Source organism: Ailuropoda melanoleuca, chromosome 16 (assembly GCF_002007445.2).
Source record: "Ailuropoda melanoleuca isolate Jingjing chromosome 16, ASM200744v2, whole genome shotgun sequence".
Taxonomy (NCBI): domain Eukaryota; kingdom Metazoa; phylum Chordata; class Mammalia; order Carnivora; family Ursidae; genus Ailuropoda; species Ailuropoda melanoleuca.
In genome coordinates this window covers 69355004-69377095 of record NC_048233.1, presented here as the reverse complement: position 1 = coordinate 69377095, position 22092 = coordinate 69355004, and the positions used below count along the sequence as shown (strand labels likewise).

At 36.9% G+C, this 22092-nt stretch overlaps 1 pseudogene; it reads left to right on the top strand.

The window, feature by feature from the left end:
* Nucleotides 1-12641: 12641 nt before the first annotated feature.
* LOC105240167 lies at nt 12642-13189 on the top strand (annotated as a pseudogene).
* The last annotated feature ends 8903 nt before the right edge of the window (nt 13190-22092 follow it).

Here is a 22092-nt window from a genome sequence, read left to right as displayed (position 1 = left end):
AGGCCCATACTGGACAGTCGTCTATGCACCTAGGTGTGACCATGTGATGGGTTCTGTCCAATGGCATATGAGCAAAAGAGATGTGATTGACTCTTGGGTCATGGCCTTAAAAGAAAGAGGTATACTTCTCTCCCTTTTTCTTATCACATGGCTCTACTGCAAGTCTGGGTAAGGAATATCTTTAAACCATTGTGTACCGCATGTCAAGGAAGGCAAAGACCAAAAGATAGCAGAAGTCTATATGCTTGCTCTCTTTTACCCTCTTTAATAGCCCCTGTAATAGGCTATGTAAGATAAAAATAATTTTTGTACCATTTAAACCACTCTGTTTTGGGGTCTTTTGTTCAGAGTATTGATCAGAATCTTACGCATGGCTAATCAATCCTCTTGGTAACTATAACTGTTGGTTAATCTTACGCATGGCTAATCAATCCTCTTGGTAACTATAACTGTTCCCTCAAATATGATTCTAAGTTTATGTCATCAACAGATCCCTGCTCATATCTAGAAAGTAGTTATATATACACACACATATATATATAGTGCCTGGAAGCATTAGATTCTTTTGGTGATGAGTAGCTTTCTAAAAGGGAAGCGACCATTGCTGTTGTTCATGTTTAGAAAGAAAAAGAAGTTGCAAAGGCTTTGTGAACATTTCATCATTTTTAAAGTTTTCTAATTAGCTCTCAAATGCATAGATAATTCTAAAAGCTACAAATGTGTTGACACTGTAAATGAAACAGAAAGAAATTAAGGGGGACTTTATCCATAATTTCACACAGATTTGCAGTTTGGAGCACATTCCTACCCATTGCTCAAAACACAATCAAAATAGATCGTGCTCGCATGGTTTTAGTTGTTAGGGAGCTCTGGGACTCCACAGAGAAGAAATGAGAAGAGTGTATCACAGTGTTTTAGGACAGATAGTATAGGGCACTGGTTAAGAACACAGGGGTTCTGGAGTCGTGAAGATGGGGGGTTTCAGTCCCAGCTTTGTCTCACCCCACTCTGTCATCTTAGGGGACTTGCTTCCCTTCTGCGTCTGTTTCCTAATCTATCAAAAGCGATTAAGCTATTCCTTTTTGTGGTGGTTATGAGAATGTGGCATATATTGCATGTAGCAAAGTGCCAAGCAAACCATAAACACACAGTAAAAATTGGTTGTTAAAGCTGTATTAATCTCAGCAATTTTAACAGGTATTTAGTCGCTAAAACCCAAAGTTGGCCATCTAGAAGAATTCACTGAGGAACTTAGTGAATTCAAAATTCAAAATTCAAATTCATCTCCAAAAGTTTTGAGTTGGAAGTCTGGGCTACGCCCCCTGAATTTACATTTTTCCAAATTCAAGATCTGAGTAGTTGCTGTGACCCTCTCGACTACACCGAGCATTTGGTAGCCTCTTGTTTAAATACCCACGCAGCTGGCACGCCTGGGTCATTCCGGCTGTAAAGCATCTGCCTTCGGCTCAGGTCATGATCCCAGGGGCCTGGGATTAAGTCCTGGGCTCCTTGCTCAGTGGGGAGCCTGCTTCTCCCTCTGCCTGCTGATCCCCCTGCTGTGCTCTCTCCCTAGCTCTCTCTCTTTAATAAATAAATAAGTAAATAAAATATTAAACCAAAATAAATTAAATAAATAAATACCCACACAAATGGGCTCAGTAAGTAAAGCATCCGACACTTGATTTCAGCTCAGGTCATGATCTCAGGGTTGTGGGATCAAGCCCTGTGCCGGGTTTCATGCTGAGCGTGGAACCTGCTTAAGATTCTCTCTCCCTCTCCTTCTGCCCCTCCCCCACCACTCATGCTCTCTACATAAATACATTAAAAATAATAATAAATAAATAATGCCAATCCAGATGGAGCTGTGCATCTGCAAAAATAATGGCATGCACTTATAGACAACGCTTAGCAATTATTTCCCTTCTCATAATCACCCTTGAAGTAAGTCAATATCATCTCCATTTTACAGATAAGAAAATTAGAACTCTTATTTGCTTATTTTTATAGCTTAAAAGCTATAAATCTTACACACACAAACACACACACAGACACACACATATGGTATTTTTAAAGATATATGTAACATTTTAAATAGATCTAAAAAAGAACTGGGCCCGCTTAGGACTTATACTTTTTCTCTTTTCAATTCTTCTTTTCATGGACACAAATCTTGAAATTTTAAGAAAGGTAATTTTGTGTTTGCTGCTTACCAGGAACCCGGTGTCAGTGTGACTTTCTTCCTAATATCCAGGCTGACCATGAGGAAGTGAGGATGAAAGTGAGCATGGAGTGTGAGTTGGCAATGTGGAGGGAAGCAGAGATCTTTCTGAATTCGGATCAGGAAAATCCCAGAGTTTCTTGTATTGGCTGTGCCACAGCAAGTCTTAGAGTATTCATACTATGTCTCTTTTAAAGAGAAAGTCAAATTCCAAAGAGGTAAAATTCCAAAGAGGCATTTAGAAGAAACAGAATGAGAAAGACTTTTCAGACTAATTTGAAACTTGACAGGTTAAGTAGACGAAGAGCAGTGTTTTTTAAGATTTCAGGACCAAAGAATGTATATCCCAAGTGGAAAACATCTTTTAAAAGACTATCATATATTTAAACATATATGTTCCTAACAGCCCTCTCATCATGAGTCAACAATTTAAAACTATAGTTATTCTAAACAGTGCATCATAAATCATCGTGGTGCTTCCTACGAAGCCCACTAAAGACTAACCACAGCCCTTTACAAGATGCTATCTGCAAGCTGGTGAACTAGGACAGCTGGTGGTATAATTCAGTCCAAGCTCAGAGGCTTAGGAACCAGGACTCCAAAGTCCAAAGGAAGGCAAACATGGGATGTTTCCATTCAAGAAAAACATTAGATACACACACACATACAAAATTGGATGTTCCAGCTCAAGAAGAGAGAGAGGAGAATGTGTCCTTCCTCTACCTTTTAATTCAGTTTAGGGCCCTTAACAGATGGGGTGATGTGTGCCCACATTGGTGAGAATGGAGCTTCTTTACTGATGGAAATGCTAGTCGCTTCTAAAAGCACCATCACCGACACACCCAGAAATAAGTTTACCAGCTATCTGGGCTTTCCTTAACCAAGTAAAGTTGATACATCACATTAACTATTACAAAGACAAAGTCCTCCAAATTTGGCTGGCTTTTAACTAACTCATCCATAAATACTTTTGACTTGCCTCCTAGTTCTATTAGCCCCAACCCCTATCCCACCTAATCCCACGTTCTATTGTGCACTTGTGTGTGTGAATTTGTCCTTGACTGGGGCCTTCTTGGATCTGGATTTCTCTGTAATCCAGCTGTTTTGATGCTGCCCTTTGGAAGTCTAGACTTTACATTGCTTGATCACCAAGAAAGCTTTTGCAGTTTGCTTCCTTCTGCCCCATGGTTTTTGTGGTCTCTCTAGTCAGTGTAGTTAACTCTTTGGACCCCATCTTTGCCCATCTTCCTTCCCAACCTTATCATCATCAAATTAGATAGCATGATCTTTTTCCTCTTTCTTTCTCCCCTCTTATTGATGTAAAAAGCGTTGAAGGCAGTCTAGGTGAATCTGACCAAAGAAAAGTTCAAATCCAGTGTTACATTCTAAATTAATTCTTTCTGTATGCCTGGAATTTAGGTATTTGATTGAAGGTCATTTTTAAACCTCTTATGTACAGCTAAAGCTATGGAAGAATTCACTTTTACTATGGGTATTAAGATACAAAGAAAATCCAGAGTTTTATGAATTCCCTGGGTCATATAACTTTGTACCTTGCTTAACAATGAATGTAGCTAGCATATTAACTTGTATTAAATTACAGAACTTCTGGTTCTGACTTAATCTTTCTTCTGAAAATTAGGTACTGTAACCTAGCCAACCTTAAGTTGACTCTTCCTCCAATGCACAGACCAGGCTTACTGACATTGCTGGGGACCACAGGTGAAATTAAATGAAAAGTAAGGAGGAGAAAAAACTGCTGTGTTTTCTTCTCAAGCTGTGTGGTCTCGGATAAGTCTCTCAGTTGCATCAGCTATACAATGAATATACTGAATTTTTAAAATATCTTACTATTCTGAAAGCAAGATTCTGAGTAAAAATAAAAATCAATAAGTTTCATTAGGAAAACTGATACATGTGACAATATTGTGCAAAGATATACAATGAGTAATGAACAAAACATTTTATCTCTAAAAGTGTATTTTTAAAGTATCTCTCTCTCTCCAATAAGGGATACATAATTGAAACTGAGATACATGAAATACAATTAAAATAACAACAATGAAGAGGAATGGGATGATACTCCAAGCCTATCCAAATAATCAGGAATTTTACTCTTACACTCAGACTTGGAATTCATGATTGGCCCTGCACTCGATGCCAGTTGCACTGTCTTTGTAGACCGTACCTTCCACTGCATTTGTATCCATATTGAGATGTATTTTGGGATAATATGAACCAATCACCTTGGCCATTTTTAATTAGGTGTTGAATGAACATGGATATAAACTGAATCGATTCCCTTCCTATTACGAAGAGGTTATTTACTCTCTGGGTAGCTGAGTACATAACATATTAAATGGAAAGCTCACTGGGAATGTGTTTTCTCTCATACAGAGACAAAAATGCAGTGAAGAATAGTTTCTAGAGCAGGAGAGAAGAAAGATACAAACATGCACCAAGAGAAAAAGCAGAGATTGAAAAAAGATACCCTTGAAAATATCCATACTACTATTTCTAGTGTATTCCAGAAACCCAACAATGTGCTCCATATAGACTGGTCAGGAGCCCACTGCCCATTACCCCTTGAATGTTAAAGTGTAGAAAATAAAAGAATATGTAAAATTATAAGAATTTTCAAACTTTTCCCTTTTTAATATCTCCATTGAGATAATCCCTCTCCTTTCCCTTCTTTTTCTTCACTTTCTAAAGTTGATTCCAAGTTTTCCACCTAAGTTCCCTGGCTTTGTACTACTGATTCTGAGTGATTGGTGGAGAGGCCAGATATTAGGAAGAGGAAAGCTTTACTTTACATTGGGAAAGGGGATTAAAAATGGGCAAAACTATAGAATTTTGAAAAGGGGAGGTGCTTGGGGTACTGTTTGATTAGGAGTGGACTCAGAGGGTGTTGAAAGAGGAGCAGGAAACTGGCCTCAGTGTGTGAGAGCTGTTGAGAATTAGAGAAGTAGAGAATTTTATGAAATACTGTGAATTACAAATCTATTTCTTGGAATTTGTTTGAGAGACTTCAGTAAAGATTTGAGTAATTTTTTCTTTTATCAATAATTAAATTTGATTAACAGACCATATTTCTTTGAATGTGCCAGGATGGGACTATATGATATTCCAGATTTTTCTCAATACTTATAAAAATGTTTTCTTTTTGAATGAATTCAAGTCATATTTTATTAATCTTAACCAGAAGAACCCTAATTAGTACAGGGTCTGTAAATTCCTCAGTTTTATATCTGGCCGGAAAAATAGATAGCACATTATGCAGATGAAAGAAAAGGAGAATATTATATATATTTATTGACAACATATTGTTATCATGATAATGGTCAAAAAAGAATAGAGATATTTCCAGGTTCCTCATGTTATAGGCTAAAGCTGGGTAAGACTATGGAAATTATTTAGCTGAATCCCAGAGAGCTAAAGATATTTACTTTCTTTTTTTTTATAATATTATTTTTTTATTATATTATGTTAGTCACCATACAGTACATCCCTAGTTTTTGATGTAAAGTTCCATGATTCATTACTTGGGTGTCACCCAGTGCACCATGCAATGCATGCCCTCCTTAATACCCATCACCAGCCTATCCCATTCCCCCACCCCCTCCCCTCTGAAGCCCTCAATTTGTTTCCCAGAGTCCATAGTCTCTCATGGTTCATTCCCCCTTCTGTTTACCCTCCCTTTCTTCTTCCCTTTCTTCTCCTACCGATCTTCCTGCTTCTTATGTTCCATAAATGAGTGAAACCATATGATAATTGTCTTTCTCTGCTTGACTTATTTTGCTTAGCATTATCTCCTCCAGTGCTGTCCATGTTGCTGCAAATGTTGAGAAATCATTCTTTTTGATGGCTGAGTAATATTCCATTGTATATATGGACCACATCTTCTTAATCCAGTCATCTGTTGAAGGACATCTCGGCTCCTTTCACGATTTAGCTATTGTGGACAATGCTGCTACGAACATTGGGGTGCATATGGCCCTTCTCTTCACTACGTCTGTATCTTTGGGGTAAATACCCAGTAGTGCAATTGCTGGATCATAGGGTAGCTCAATTTTTAACTTTTTAAGGGACCTCCACAGTGTTTTCCAAAGTGGCTGTACCAACTTGCATTCCCAGCAACACTGTAAGAGGAATCCCCTTTCTCCACATCCTCTCCAACATTTGTTGTTTCCTGCCTTGTCCATTTTTGCCATTCTAACTGGCATAAGGTGGTATCTTAAGGTGGTTTTGATTTGAATTTCCCTGATGGCTAATGATTTTGTNGTGCCGTCCATGTTGCAGCAAATGTTGAGAATTCGTTCTTTCTGATAGCTGAGTAATATTCCATTGTATATATGGACCACAGCTTCTTAATCCAGTCATCTGTTGAAGGGCATCTCGGCTCCTTCCATGATTTGGCTATTGTGGACAATGCAGCTATGAACATTGGGGTGCATATGGCCCTTCTCTTCACTACGTCTGTATCTTTGGGGTAAATACCCAGTAGTGCAATTGCTGGATCATAGGGTAGCTCAATTTTTAACTTTTTAAGGGACCTCCACAGTGTTTTCCAAAGTGGCTGTACCAACTTGCATTCCCAGCAACACTGTAAGAGGAATCCCCTTTCTCCACATCCTCTCCAACATTTGTTGTTTCCTGCCTTGTCCATTTTTGCCATTCTAACTGGCATAAGGTGGTATCTTAAGGTGGTTTTGATTTGAATTTCCCTGATGGCTAATGATTTTGTACATTTTTTCATGTGCCTGTTAGCCATTTGTATGTCTTCATTGGAAAAGTGTCTGTTCATATCTTCTGCCCATTTTTTGATTGAGAAGTTTTTTGTAGATCTTGGATACTAGTCTTTTATCTGTAGTGCCATTTGCAAATATCTTCTCCCATTCCATGGGCTGCCTCTTAGTTTTTTTGACTGTTTCCTTGGCTGTGCAGAAGCTTTTTATCTTGATGAAGTCCCACAAGTTCATTTTTTCTTTTGTTTCTCTTGCCTTTGGAGATGTGTCATGAAAAAAGTTGCTGTGGCTGATATCAAAGAGGTTGCAGCCTATGTTCTCCTCTATGATTCTGACGGGATTCCTGTCTCACATTGAGGTCTTTCATCCATTTGGAGTCACATTGAGGTCTTTCATCCATTTGGAGTTTATCTTTGTGTATGGTGTGAGAGAGTGGTCAAGTTTCATTTTTTTGCACATAGCTGTCCAATTTTCCCAGCACCATTTATTGAAGAGACTGTCTTTTTTCCACTGGACTTTTTTTCCTGCTTTGTCAAAGATTAGCTGCCCGAAGAGCCGAGGGTCCATTTCTGGGTTCTCTCTTCTGTTCCATTGGTCTATGTGTCTGTTTTTGTGCCAGTACCATGCTGTCTTGGTGATCACAGCTTTGTAGTATAGCTTGAAATCAGGGAACGTGATGCCCCCAGCTTTGTTTTTCCTTTTCAACAATTCCTTGGTGATTCAGGGCTTCTTCTTTTTTCTTTTCTTTTCTTTTCTTTTCTTTTCTTTTCTTTTCTTTTCTTTTCTTTTCTTTTCTTTTCATAGATTTTATTTATTTATTTGACAGAGAGAGGCAGCCAGCAAGAGAGGGAACACAAGCAGGGGGAATGGGAGAGAAAGAAGCAGGCTCCCAGCTGAGGAGCCTGATGTGGGGCTCAATCCCAGAACACCGGGATCATGCCCTGAGCCGAAGGCAGATGTTTAACGACTGAGCCACCCAGGCGCCCCTCATTTAAGGGCTGTTCTTTGAAAAATTTGATCGGGATGGCATTGAAAGTGTAGATTGCTCTGGGTAGCATAGACATTTTAACTATGTTTATTCTTCCGATCCCTGAGCATGGAATATTTTTCCATCTTTTTGTGTCTTCTTCAATGTCTTTCAAGAGTGATTTGTGGTTTCTAGAATATAGATCCTTTACCTATCTGGTTAAGTTAATTCCAAGATAACATATGATTTTTGGTGCTATTGTAAATGGAATGGATTCCCTAATTTCTCTTTCTTCAGTCTCATTGTTTGTGTACAGAACTACAACTGATTTCTGAGCATTGATTTTGTATCCCACCACATTACTGAGTTGCTCTATAAGTTCTAGCAGTTTGTGGGTGGATTCTTTTGGGTTTTCTATATAGAGTATCATGTCATCTGCGATACATTCAAGATTATTTCACAGATGAGATTAGAAACCAAGCAGTTTGGTGCCCAATCTTGATCTTTTTCCAGTCTTCCATACTGTATCCTTTCCCCTGACTGAAAAGTTAAGTTTGTGATTATCTTGGATATGCGCTAAGGCATTTATTTGGGAATGTTGGAGGGATATGCTTAATCTTTTGAGAAACCTGCTAAACATTTGGGAAGAAATGTGTTCAAACCATTACATGCTGGAGGAATTTTCACTTGGTACCTGGATGCAGGGTATGACGTTGTTTTCAGAAATGATCACCAACAAGGTGCTTCATGCCTTTCAAGAGCCACAGGTTGCTACAGATTAGCAACTGTTGATTGGCGTTCTAAAATTTTCCAAGAAAAACAGGATATCCTCTGAAACATAGACACTGAAATTTTCTACACAACTAAGTATGTTCACACTAATTATGCTGCAAGATAACAGTTTGAAGGTGGAAAGTAGACTTCCTCTTCAGAAGAGTAGAAATTATTTTTTTTCTCCGAACTCTCTTTCACCAGGTTGAAACCTTCGATCTGGAACAGTAACATCCTCTAAGCCTAAATGAGGGAGGTATAACGACTCTCATGTCTTTGGCTACTATTCCAGAGTTTTCAACAATCCCAATGACAAATATTGCCTCAGCAGACAACTTCTGGATTTTTGGGCTTGGCAGTCATGATCAATGCACCCATGACCCATTTAATCCTAAAGTAAACCCCTGTATGAAGAATAGTGTAAGGACTGTCAGTTTTACAAATGTTGTCTTCTTTTTCTCATTTCTCCCCAAACTTGAAAGAATTTTCCTTCAAAGATCCTCTCTGGAAATGTTGGGTATAAAATCTTGGACTTTTTCTCACTTTAGAAAAGTTTATAATGAATACAAAATGTGAGTTTTGAATTCTGCTTAGATTTATTATCCTTGGCAACCATTTTAAAAGTACTCAGCTCCTAAACAAATTACATGTGGTTACAATATTGGCTGAGTCAAATATCCTTGTGTGACAAATACAGAATCTCTGGTAAATACATTAAGCATGATGACTCAGTCTTAAACTGAAATATTTAGCATCTTCTGTGCATAAAATACTACATTGCATCCTGGGTGGGCTGTAAGAGAAGATTCTTTAAGATTATATGATCTAGGTGGGGAGTGTCAACCCACATCAAGATTTATATACACTACTTGAGAATATAATCTGGTCTTTATGAGCAAGGAAGAAATCAGTATAGAACTGGATTGATCTCTGAAGCCTTCAGGGAGGTGGTCGGCTAGATTGGTATATGACAGGCTCCACAAATGTGAGGGCTTTTGCAGAATTATTGGCTTCAGCAGATACCCTCCAAGGCATTTCTCCAGAGCAGCACAGAAACTTTTGGATTTCTCTGCCTTAGTTTAATCAAGGTATGAGTAGATTATATCCTCTTAGTTTACACTCTTTTCTTTTTTCTTTTTTATAATATGAGTAAAGAGTTGGCAGGCATAAAATGTAGGGAGACACTTACAATGCTGTTTTTAATCTTTCTCTTTCAATATGCTTATAAATAGCACGGTAAACTGTGAACCTCTTTCCTTGAGAAATGCTGATACCCTAAGGGCTTAGTCAGTTTCAAGGCTTTTGTGGAAAGCTGCATTACTTGGGTTTCTTTGAAATGAATACAGTTATTAAAATAGCAATGATTGTAGCTACTTGGTGGATTGGCACTAAAAATTGATGCAGCCTGTGAGCTTCTTTTTCTAAAATTCACATGCACATAAATGTGTCCATGTAAAGATGTCCGTCAATAGAGGGTGATTATAGGAGTTGAAAACTGACTAGTTTCTCTCTCCTCAGGTAGCTTTAGCTTGGTTTGATGTTGTTCTAAAAATTACTTTTAATTAAAAAAAAATAAAATGACCTGTTTTTGTAGTGATGTTTATGAAAGTAATAAAAGTCTGAAAACATGCTATTGCTTCTGATATTTGAGAAGAAAAGACAATTCTTATAATATGGTACTTGACGATAATTCCAATACTGTGTCTCTCCTGGGTAGGATTTTGAATTCCCCTGAGTAGATTGCTATCCTACAGTGGATACTTCTCCCATAGAAAGCCAAGGAATGGCATCTTAAAAAGAGCCTTATTATTTTCAACACTTCCTACACACCTGGACAAAAATGCCTTTAGAATAAAGTTCCAAACACCATTCTCATCCTTTTCCTTTTTGTCTGTAGCTACAAGTGGGAGAGTGGGTGGGCAGGAGGCATGTGAATGTGTTCACATACAGCTCATTGAGTGTCTAAGCAATTCTGAAGCCCCCATACAAGTATCTTCATATTTAGAAGTTTACATATCCTCAGCTAACTGCCTCCAAGATCCTTTTGCTCTTTTTTTCTACCTCTGGCTCTATCTCCATCTGTTCTCTATCTCTAGCTTATTTTTTTTATTGTTATTCTCACTTTCCTCTTTGTCTCAATCTCTATTTTTCCTTCTAGCCAATGTTTCTGCTTTACAACTTCCCAAATGTGTGTTTTTTCTCCTTAAACTTTTACTAAGCTGTTGGTTATATGCAGTGAGTGCTTATTTTTTCTTTGTAATAAAGCATTCATACTCTACTTAAGAAGAATTCAGAGTATGCTTTCTTCCAAAAGGTTTTTCTCAATATTAGCAATTCTCCTAAGCTGTCATCATATTCCTTGACTACTGAGTTTTTTTCTTGTCAAGATAGTAATTTCATTTGAATTTTTATGGTTCACTCATTATTTGTCATAATTCACATATGATAATGCAAGGATTCTATCTCTTTCAGATATATGCTAAGTTTCTAATTTATTATGGCATACACAGTGCATACTCATTAATACCACCAGGATGTCAAAAGTGGTCACTTAATTTGTGAAATATGAAAATAAATTGATATAGATTCTAAATCCAGAAGAGTTTATCTTTATGTGACATGTGCTAACTCTTTACTATATCTGTCCATGTATTTGACTATAATAATATCCCCCTTTAAATGGCACTATATTTTCAAAACATAAGTTCTAAATATTTTACTTGCCTCTTGAAGACTTTACCTAGACCAGGGCTTCTCGAACTTTAATTAGTGCACAAATCACCTAGAGATTTTGTTAAAACACATATGAGTTGTTCCAACCTCTGTGTATTCCAATTTTATGTGTCTACGTAGGACTCTTGGACTTAAGTTTAAAACAAATTCCAGTAACGCCAATGCTATTGGTCTGAGAGCCACACTCTGAGCATAACTGACATAGATCATTAAATAGCATTCATAGTGCTATTTTGTTTTTTAGCTAAAGACTAGTTTTATGTGCCAGGTATGACACTATGTATGTCAGGAGTGAATAAAACAACTGCCATCTCTGATCTTGAAAATCCTGGATAAGCAGGATATAATCATTGTTGGTGGAAGAATGTGGTGATGAGTTTAATATATACTCAATGAAATATTACTTCAGAATGTTCTGGGCCTGAAGCAGAGTAAAAATTATTTACAACTATTTAGAGCATTAGAATATTCAGAACTTGACCGTATACTTACCTTAATGGTGAGTTTTATACTTTTTTTATGTTTTCATGTTACTAATTAGTGTCTTTCATTTTAATTTGAGGAACCCCCTTTAGCGTTTCTTGTAAGACTGTTCTCATGGTGATAAACTTTCTGTGCTTATGCTTGTCTGGGAAAGTCCATTTCTCTTCATTTTTGAAGGAACTTTGCCAGGTATAGTTTTCTTTTTTCTTTTTCTTTTTTCCCCCCCTTTCTTCAGGTCTGCAAAATTTCTACTAAGAAACCCAGTGATAGCCTTATTGGGGTTTCCTGGTATGTGATGAGTACTCCCACAGAAGCTTTCATTTTATTACCAATGTAAAAGGATTAAAATTGACAATCAAAAGATATAGAAAGGCTAAAGGGATGAAAAAACAAGATCCAACAATATGCTATCTACAGCAGATTCATTATAACTTTAAGGACATGGATAGTCTGAAAGTGAATGAATGGAAAAAAGATATTCCATGAAGATGGAAACCAAGAGAGAACAGGGATGGCCACACTTATATGAGACAAAATAGATTTTAAATCAAAACTCTCATAAAGAGACAAAGAAACTCATCATATAATGAAAAATAAGTCCTCATCAAAAGTGTACAAGGGCTGCTCTTCCTCCACCACCTCCCACAGCTACTGGTGTGGGGTCAGTGGGCCAGGCAGGCAGGGCATTTGAGCAGGCAGGTGCTCCTGGTGACCCAGCTGGGCCATGGTACAGAGCTGGTACATGGACAAGTCTCCCTTGGCTCCAGGCAACCCCACCACACCAAACCAGCTTCCCAAGCAGCTGTGCCAGCTGGGGGTTCTTTACTAGAGGTTGGTTGCTGACAAATACGAGAATGATCCAAAATTAGAAAAAATCTGAAGAGAGAGAAACTACTAGATGGACATAAAAACCGTATGCAAAGATAAACAACCAAATCATGAAAAAAATATTAAGATGGTCTGTGAGGAGCACCTGGATGATAAGATCTCCATTTTGGGGAGAAGTGGCTACTTTGATGTGAAAGATAAAGAGGACAAGTAGATTCACATTTTCATGGAAAAAAAAGACATGATAACTCTTCCTGTCAGGATTTGTCACTGCTTCATGCTGGAGGAAAAAAAACTACATGAAGGTCATGTGGCTGTTTGTGGGAGAACCAGTGTGGACAGCATACAACCCACAAGGCTAACCATTTCAAGGCTGCGGGTGGGGGTGGAGGACAGTATGTGGAAATTTGGGTGCAGACAGTACAATGGCGCTCCTGGGGCTAGCACACCCTTCATTCACCTTTGTGAATGTCCTAAACATGATCACAGCAGAGAACCTTCCTTTGTCCTTGCTTTTATATTGTTGACTTGAGACTAGGTGACCTTTCCTTTGCAAGATTTGATCAGAGTATGTTTTAATGAAAGGAGCTTTATTATAAAAGTGATTTTTATGTAGAAGCAAGTCTTAACAAATTGAGGTTGAAATCATATCATGTCTCAAGTTGAAGTCAATTCAAGAACACAATTTATCAAACTAGAAATCAGTAACGGAAGAAAGTTGGAAAATTCACAAATGTGGAAATATTAAGCAACATGAATATGAACACTTACTAGGTTGAAGAATAAATCAAAAAAGAAATAGAATACTATCTTGAGACAAATAATAATGGGGAGACACAACATACCAAAACTTTCAGGATACAGAAAAAGCAAGTCTAATAGTATAAATGCCTAAATTAAGGGGGAAAAAAGTATTATTTTGACCTAGCTTTTACCTCAAGGAACTAGAAAAAGAAAAATCAACAGCCCAAAATTGGCAAGAGGAAGAAAATAATAAAGTTCAGAGCAGAAATCAATAAAGTGGAGATGAGAAAAACAAATAAAAAGGATTGACAAAATTTAGCTGTTTTTTAAAAAGAAAATTAACAAACCTTTAGCTATCCTAAGGAAAAAAATAAAAGATTCATTAAAATTGTAAATGAAAGAGGAGACATTATAACTTTTATTTCTGAGAGCACAGAAATAAAAAGGATCGTAACAAACTGCTATGGACAATTCAATTCAGCAGCATATTAAAAGGATTATACACCATATTCAAGAGGGATTTATCTCTGGGATGCAAGGATGGTTCAACATAGGCAAATTTTTAAATGTGATATACCATATTAATAGAATGAAGGATGAAAATCATATAATCATCTCAATAGATGCAGAAAAAGCAATTGACAAAATAAAGCATCCTTTCCTGATTAAAAGCTCCCCCAAAATTAGGTATAGATGGCTTGTACCTCAACATAATATAGGTCATATATCATAAGTCCACAGCTAACATCATCATACTCAATGGTGAATAGCCGAAATTTTTTCCTTTAAGGTCAGGAATAAGAGAAGGATGCCCTCTCATGCCATTTCTACTCAACATACTACTGGAAGTCATAGCCAGTTAGGTAAGGAGAAAGAAATAGAAGGCATCTGAATCATAAAGGAAGAAGTAAAGTTGTCTCTGTCTACAGATGACATGACTTTTTACAGAAAACCCTATAGACTCCACCAAAAAAAAACAACAAAAACAAAATCCAAAAACAAAACAAGCCCCCCCAAAAAACCCTGTTAGAAATAATAAACAAATTCAGTGAAGTTGAAGGATACAAAACCAACGTACAAAAATTAGTTGTATTTCTATATAGTAATAATGAACCTTCCAAAAAATGAAATTAACAGAACAATCCCATTAATACCAGCATGAAAAAGAGTAAAATACTTAGAATTAAATTTAATCAGGTAGGTGAAATATTTGTACACTGAAAACTAGAAAACAATGATGAAAGATTGAAGATACGAATAAATAGAAAGGTATTCTATGTTCATGGATCAGAATAATTAATATTGTTAAAATGTCCACAACACCCAAAGTGAGCAACAGAGTCAGTGCAATCCCTATCAAATTCCAGTGATATTTTTCATGGAAATAGGAAAAAAAAATCATAAAATTCATGTAGAACCACGAAAGATCCAGAATTGTCAAGGCAATCTTGAACAAGAAGTACAAAGCTGAATCCATCACACTGCCTGATTTTAATATATACTGCAAAGTTACAGTGTGGTCCTAGCATAAAAATAGACAAATAGATCAATGGAACAGAACAGAGAGCCCAAAAATATGCCCACACATTATCTGATCTTTGATATCCTATATGTATAAAAATACATACATTTAACGATGCAGAGAGTATAATGGTGCTTGCTAGGGACTGGGGTGAAGGGAAAAATGGGGAGATGTTGGTCAAAGGGTACAAAGTTTCAGATGTGCAGGATAAATAAGAGAGATAATATGCAGTACAGTACCTGTAGTTAATACAGTATCGTATATTTAAAATTTGCTAAAAAGTAGATTTTAAGTGTCACCAAAGAAAGTTAAATATGTGAGGAAATGGGTATTATTTGGTTGATTGTGATGATCATTTCACAATGTACATGTGTATCAAAACATGTTGTATACCTTAAATATATGTAATCTCTATTTGTCACCCATACCTCAATATAGCAGGGGGAAAGATGGAAGCTATGACATGAACCCTTTCTTTACAACCTTGAGTACAGGACTTGGTACTCCATGACTAGCAACTGAATTATAATAAGGCAATAAGGCTTTAGAGCCGCCAAATGCTGAATAAGGTGTATAATATTTTAATGAACGAGCAGTTATTTTAAGACCATAAATTTTTGATCAGTATAGTATGTCAGCGATAATTCATATCAGCTCTTTTGTCTAACCTTGGGGTGATATTTACTTCGATAACACAAGTCTTGGAGGTTTATAGGAATATATTCATTGCTGTTACTTTCTAGGTAAATAAACAGAACCTAAGAAAGTTTAAGTGAATTGCCCAAGGTCACAAAGGTAATAATTGAGAGATTTTTTTAAAAACTAGAAATCCTAACTCCTCAACCAACCATTTGCCACTTGACTTCACGCCTTCATAGAATATCACCTTGGTAAAGTTAAGATCACGGGCACTAACCTTATACTCTGCACCTGTATAAAGTGACATTTTGAGTACACTCAGCGACTGAATAGGTTGTGTTTTATTGCTGTTTTAATGCTTAGTCAGTAAGATAAAATTACAATGACTCCTGTCTAATCCTGATGTGTTGTATTATTTTATGTATGCTTCTGTGAAGCATATACAAAAAAGCTGGATTTGCTTTGGTTTAATTGGTATAAATTGGGTTAATCTTTTTGGGCAGGGATTATGTGGCTCTTGGATGACATGCGGTAGAAGACTTAATTAATTTTATGAAACATAATGGCATTTTGTCATTAATGTTGTTTCTTTATTTTTCTATATCTTTCCCATCTCTTTCTCCAGATTTCTTCCCTCCCTCATTTTTGATCTTCTCTTGGGTGTTAAAGGGATGTAGTCATGCATTATGAAATGTATTTTTCTGCTGTTTGATGCTGAAATTAATGCATTTTGATATTGAATTCCCAGTGAGGCATTTTACAGATCACCTTATTACTTCTTATTTTCTTTATGAGAATATAGTGAAAGGACTAGCCTTGTCCCCATTATTTACTACTGGGAGGAATCATTGGCAGCTCCTGATAATAGAGAAAACAAACTTTTTAAGAGTTAGGGTTCAAGTCTCAGGAAGTATGTTCTGCCCTGCCTGTGTCCTACATTGTAACAATGTGAATCTCGCACTACTTGTATTCCCTTCACCCTGAAGGAATGGCGATGGGTTTGGCCAGGATTCTTCAGCTTAGGTAGTGACCCCTTTATAACTTGATTCTTAGCTTAGGTAATGACCCCTTCATAAGTCCAGGGTGTAATATCAAAGCTTAGTGTCCTAATCACCTTGAGTTTGCTACATGCTATTGACAGAGCTTTGATTTGTTTCAAATGACCACTTCTTTTTCACATGATTCTGGAGATACATACCCTAACTTTAGTCCCAATAAGGGAAATCTTCATTTATTTAAAATAATAATGGTGTTCCTAATTCTCTTGGCATTGATGGTTCAGGGCGTAGGTGTGTGTAATTCAGCTCTGTCCAATGGGACATGAGGAAAGACTGCTGAGGAATTCTGGGGAAGTAGTGGATCTGGATGTGAAGTCTGTATCTGCCACAGCTGTATGAGTATGAGGGGAACCAGCATGAAAGCAAAGCTGAAAGACTGAGGAAAATAGAATAGAGATATTTTTTAAAAGACAGCCTTTGGTAAGTAACATCATTGATGCATTCAACCAGTCGTGAAACCTATCCAACCAATGCTCTTCCTATTATGTGAGAGAATGTGTTTCCATATTACTGAGACCAATCAGATTCTGCCTTTGCTATTACACACTGCTGAAAGCAACTCACCTAATGCATGGTAGAAATAACAGACCTAGGCTATGCTACAGTAAGAAATAAACCCCTATATCTCAATCACTGCATATAATAAAGGCTCACTTCTTGCTTAAATTAGTCTCATGTGGATCAGAGTGCTTTTCTTTAGTTTGTTTTATGTCATCTGGGATACATGGCCTTCAAGGTTGCTTTGTAAGAGGAAGAGTGAGTTGGAGTTTCAGTAAGATGCTTTTAAGGACTAAGCTTGAAAGAAGCTTACTTTGCTTCCACTGACATTCCACTGGACAGAATTCAGTCACATAGGTTCAACATAACTAACTACAAAGGAAGCTAGAAGATATGGTCCCCCTGAGTTCCCACAAAGAGGGATTGATAGTATACAGTATCGTGTCTACCATAAGACATAGATCGTTAAATAGCTCAAAATATATCAGAACACAAAATGATGTTTTAAGGTTTTCCAGAGAAACAGAACCAATAAGGTGTGTGTGTGTGTGTGTGTGTGAAAAAGTCTATATCTATGTATCTATCGATTGATGTATCTATCGATTGATATACCTACCTATCTATCATGTATCTAGAGAAAGAGAGAGAAAGGGAGAGACAGAGAAGGAGAAAGAGAGAGGTTGAGAAATATTTTAAGGAATTAGCTCCTGAAAATGTAAGTGGTGTTTGACCAAGCATTTGGGTGCCATGGCTTACCTAGCCAAGTTAATTCATAAAATTAACCATGACAGTGATAAACTTAAAGTTAGCTATGCACACTTAGAAATCACAGTTTCATTTATTTTTATGAATCTACCACTATTATTTCCAGTGATAAACATCCGACTCTGACCTCTGCTTGTGAAGTGGTGGTAAAGATGTTCTGATATACCCCAGAACTGATGTTACCTATCCAAGTACTCTGCTTCATGGGCCTGGAAGCCTAATGGCCAGATTCTGCAGCTCTAGTCTCTGTTGTAGAAATAATTACATTACTTTGAAGTAGGATTTTTTTTAAAAGATTTATTTATTTGAGAGAGAAAGAGAGAAAGAGAACGGGGGAGGGGCAGACAGAGGGGAGAGAGAGAATCTCAAGCAGACTCCCCGCTGAGTGCAGAGCCAATGCAGGGCTTGACTGCACAACCCTGAGATCATGACCTGAGCAGAAATCAAGAGCCAGGTGCTCAACCGACTGAGTCAGCCAGGCGCCCCTAAATTAGGGGGTTTTGATGATTAGTCTGGTGCAGATATGGAATAAGAACATAAAGAGATAAATGAAAGTGAGATAGATGATACCCTAAGGTCCTAGGAGAGGGTAGCACAGCACACCACTCAGAGGGATATGTGGGAGGAGCTTCAAGGGGGCAGGCTTATACAAGCAGGTGTAGAGGAGAAGGAGAGAGAGAGAGAGAGAGAGGGAGACTGAGCCTGTGGGCAAGTGGAGTACTCAAGCATAAGGCGTGAAGGAATTTTACTGGTGCATTTGAATGTCTCTAGGTCATAGGGGAGGAAAAAGAGGAGCTTATGGCAGGAACCAGCCTTATCATATTGGTGCACCTGATAACCTGGACGGGGTGCTCACAGCCTTCTTGTGGATATGGAGGCTTCAGGAAAACATGACAATTTAAAAATTTGCAATGCGTGATCATAGTATCTGCATATTTTAAAACTCACCAGAGAAGGCTTTATAACTTAATACCAGTGTTATCACTTTGAGGATTATCAAAGCAGAAACAAACCATCAAACCTTTATTTGACTAGTCCACTTACTCTATATGAAGCAGGGAAACCTTTTTCGTAAACAAGTCTAGCTCAGCTATGCGATTGGTTGAATATGAACCAGGCAGAGAAATTAGATAATCTTAAAAAGTTAGAGTTATCCGGTAAATCACCCTGATCCAAACATCTGGAGATTTTTATATATGGTGGTACAGCATCCCTTTCCCTCGGCACCACTGGCAGACCTAATTCATCATTACTTCCTCTTTTCCATAATTTCCAGTGATCAAATGCCAGTAGCTTTTCCTGGATCCTATCCTTATGTCAACTTTCCTAATTTCAAAACATTTTCACAGCACAATATGGTTTCCAAGTTTGTGCCCTTAAATTCTTTTCCTAGTGTGGGTATCATAGAAATATGCATATGCTGGAATTTTATGTAAAGGCAGCATGTGATTAAGAAGTAATTACTTCACATATTTATAGAAAAAATTCAAAACAGATCGTTTGAATACATAAAAGTTAAAAATTTTTGCACAATTATTACACTTAAGTCTTTTTTTCCATGCATAGGTTTGGGGTTTTTTTTTAGTTAATTATACTCATAAAAATTATATATTCTGCTATGTATCCTTAATAGTAAGTCATAAGGAATTTTATATTTTATCATTTTTGTATAAAAAATAAATTTGAACGCTTAAGAAAATAGAAAATTGTGAATTTTGGAAAGATAGTCAAAAAAGGTTGAGTTATCTATCATTAAATGTGCTTTAATAATTATTACAGGGAAGTATTGTATGTTTTCTGCATTATTGTATGATATTCCATATTTAATTGATGGTGAATGTTATTTTTTACTTTTTTGCCCTTGTTTTCTATGTTGCTCTATATACCTAATAGGTATTTTTAAAACTGCATGATATTCTAGAGTGGATGCCATCGATGAGATTAATCAGTCTTATATTATTGATCGCTTGATCATTTGTCCTTTATTAAATAACATAAACAATTGTGAGATGATATTTTCACATAAAATATTTTGTTTTATGTCATTTCTTTGATTATATTTAGAGAAAATACCTCAATTTATCAATGATTACAAACAATCAAAAAAATTAAACCTAGTTTGGTTTAATTAGTCTGACATAATCATTTTTTTAAAAATATTTGCTTTTATTAGGAATAAACATCAGTGTTGGTGGTAGATTTTTTTTTTAAAAGGTCCTAATTCTCCACAATCCCCTTGCAATGTGACTCTGAAGCTCTTCCCATCAAGAGATTGGCTCTACTAGCCCATTTACTGAAATAGTTTATCTTGTGACTTGCTGAAGCCCATAGGATGTGGAAAAAGTGATAATGTATTTGTTCTGAAATTAGGCTTCAAGCAGCCCTGCTTGCCTCTGTCCTTTAAAATTCTGTCTCCACCATGGTAATAAGCTTGAATTTGCCTGACGGAGAACGAGAGGCCAGGTAAACTCAGTTTTCCCCTGAGTTCCTTGAAGGGCAGTGTAGAGCCAGCCAATATCAAACAGGGAGCCCAGCCCAGCTCAGCAGAACTGCCTCCTTGACTTGAAAGTGTGGCAAAGAGCCAAGTTATTTTCAGAACTGCCCAGATAACCCACAGATGGCAAGCAAAAATAAACATTTTTTATTGACCCCACTGAAGTTTTATGTTTTCCTAGTTAACATTATTATGGCAGTAGATGGTGTCCAATTTATTACATTCTCACCAGCAAAGGAGATTTTATATAGTAATATTTTAGGCAAAAAATGTAACCTAGTCTCTAAAATTCTAACTCAAGTCCTCAGATATAAGTACCCATTTGGAGCAATTAAACAAAGTCATAGACTATGGAGGCTACTGTATGTGTGTTTAAAATTTTTATTTGTGTAAAACCTATATCAGATGTCACCTTAAAAATAAATATAATACTTGCAAATGAGGAATTTTACCTATCCTTAATCTGAAGTCTATGGCTCATTATTAATTTGTTGTTTTGGTTTTATAACATAATGTCATTAGTGATAAGAGGGTGATGCGAACATTAAAACACACACACACACACACACTAGCCAATTTTTGGTGAAATTTCAATTTAATACGGCTTGGATGGTGATTCTGGATTTTGGTAATACTCTGATATTTCATTTTTAAAATTGTTCACGGTAGACCAGCAAATAGGTTTTAAGTGTTAAAAAATGCAGTCATGTATTAAAACAAGGATGTAGCAGAAAAAGTAGACCTTTTTTTCTCCTGAATTTTTGCATGATGAGAATGTAGACTGCTTCAGCACCAAATGTGAACACAAGATGTGTCAGTGTCTATGCTCTGGAAAGTCACTAAACTAATGCCTTACATTTATTAATAGAATGCCAGCTGTGTTTAAAACAGAGAGTAGAGGTAGCAGAGCACAAGCTCATTTTTGTCAGGATATATATTTTAAATATATCTGCCATTCTAGCACTGGCGAATTAAAATTAGGTTTGTGCTAAATGTAGGTTAGGTCTATATATTGGCAAACTAGTGAACAAAGAAGAAAAAATAGTCACGGAAAGTGATATCCTTGCCATTAACGAAGAACAATAAGACAGGAGGATTACAAAAACCAGGACGTATATAGGAAGGTAATATCCAGAAAAGCCCCCCCCCCCAAAAAAAACTATTAAGAAAATTTGAAGTCTGTAAGTAAGCGAGAAAGTATAATTGAGAATAAGGAGGAGAAGAAATGAGGATTTAGCTCATGTCCCAAACACATTATTAGAGTTTACTGATTTTCAGTGCCACTTCCTCTATTTATCCCACGGACACCTGCCATGTCCTGTGCTCTCAAAGTACTCCTCACATGACTTCATCATAGATCATCTTTCCATAGTGTACTCTAAACACATGCTTACATGCCCATCTCCTTCACAAGATGGTAAAATCTCTGGGGCAACGGCCTTCTATATACCAATTCTATATCCTCAATTCCTTACATGGTACTGGATTCAGAGGGGGGTACTCAATATTTTTCTTCAAATGGGTGAATAAATATCTAGGTAGACAAACAGAAGTCGTGAACCTAGGCTCTAGGGTGACACAACACAGCAAAGAGAAAGAAAGCCTTGATAATATTTGAGGCTCCTCT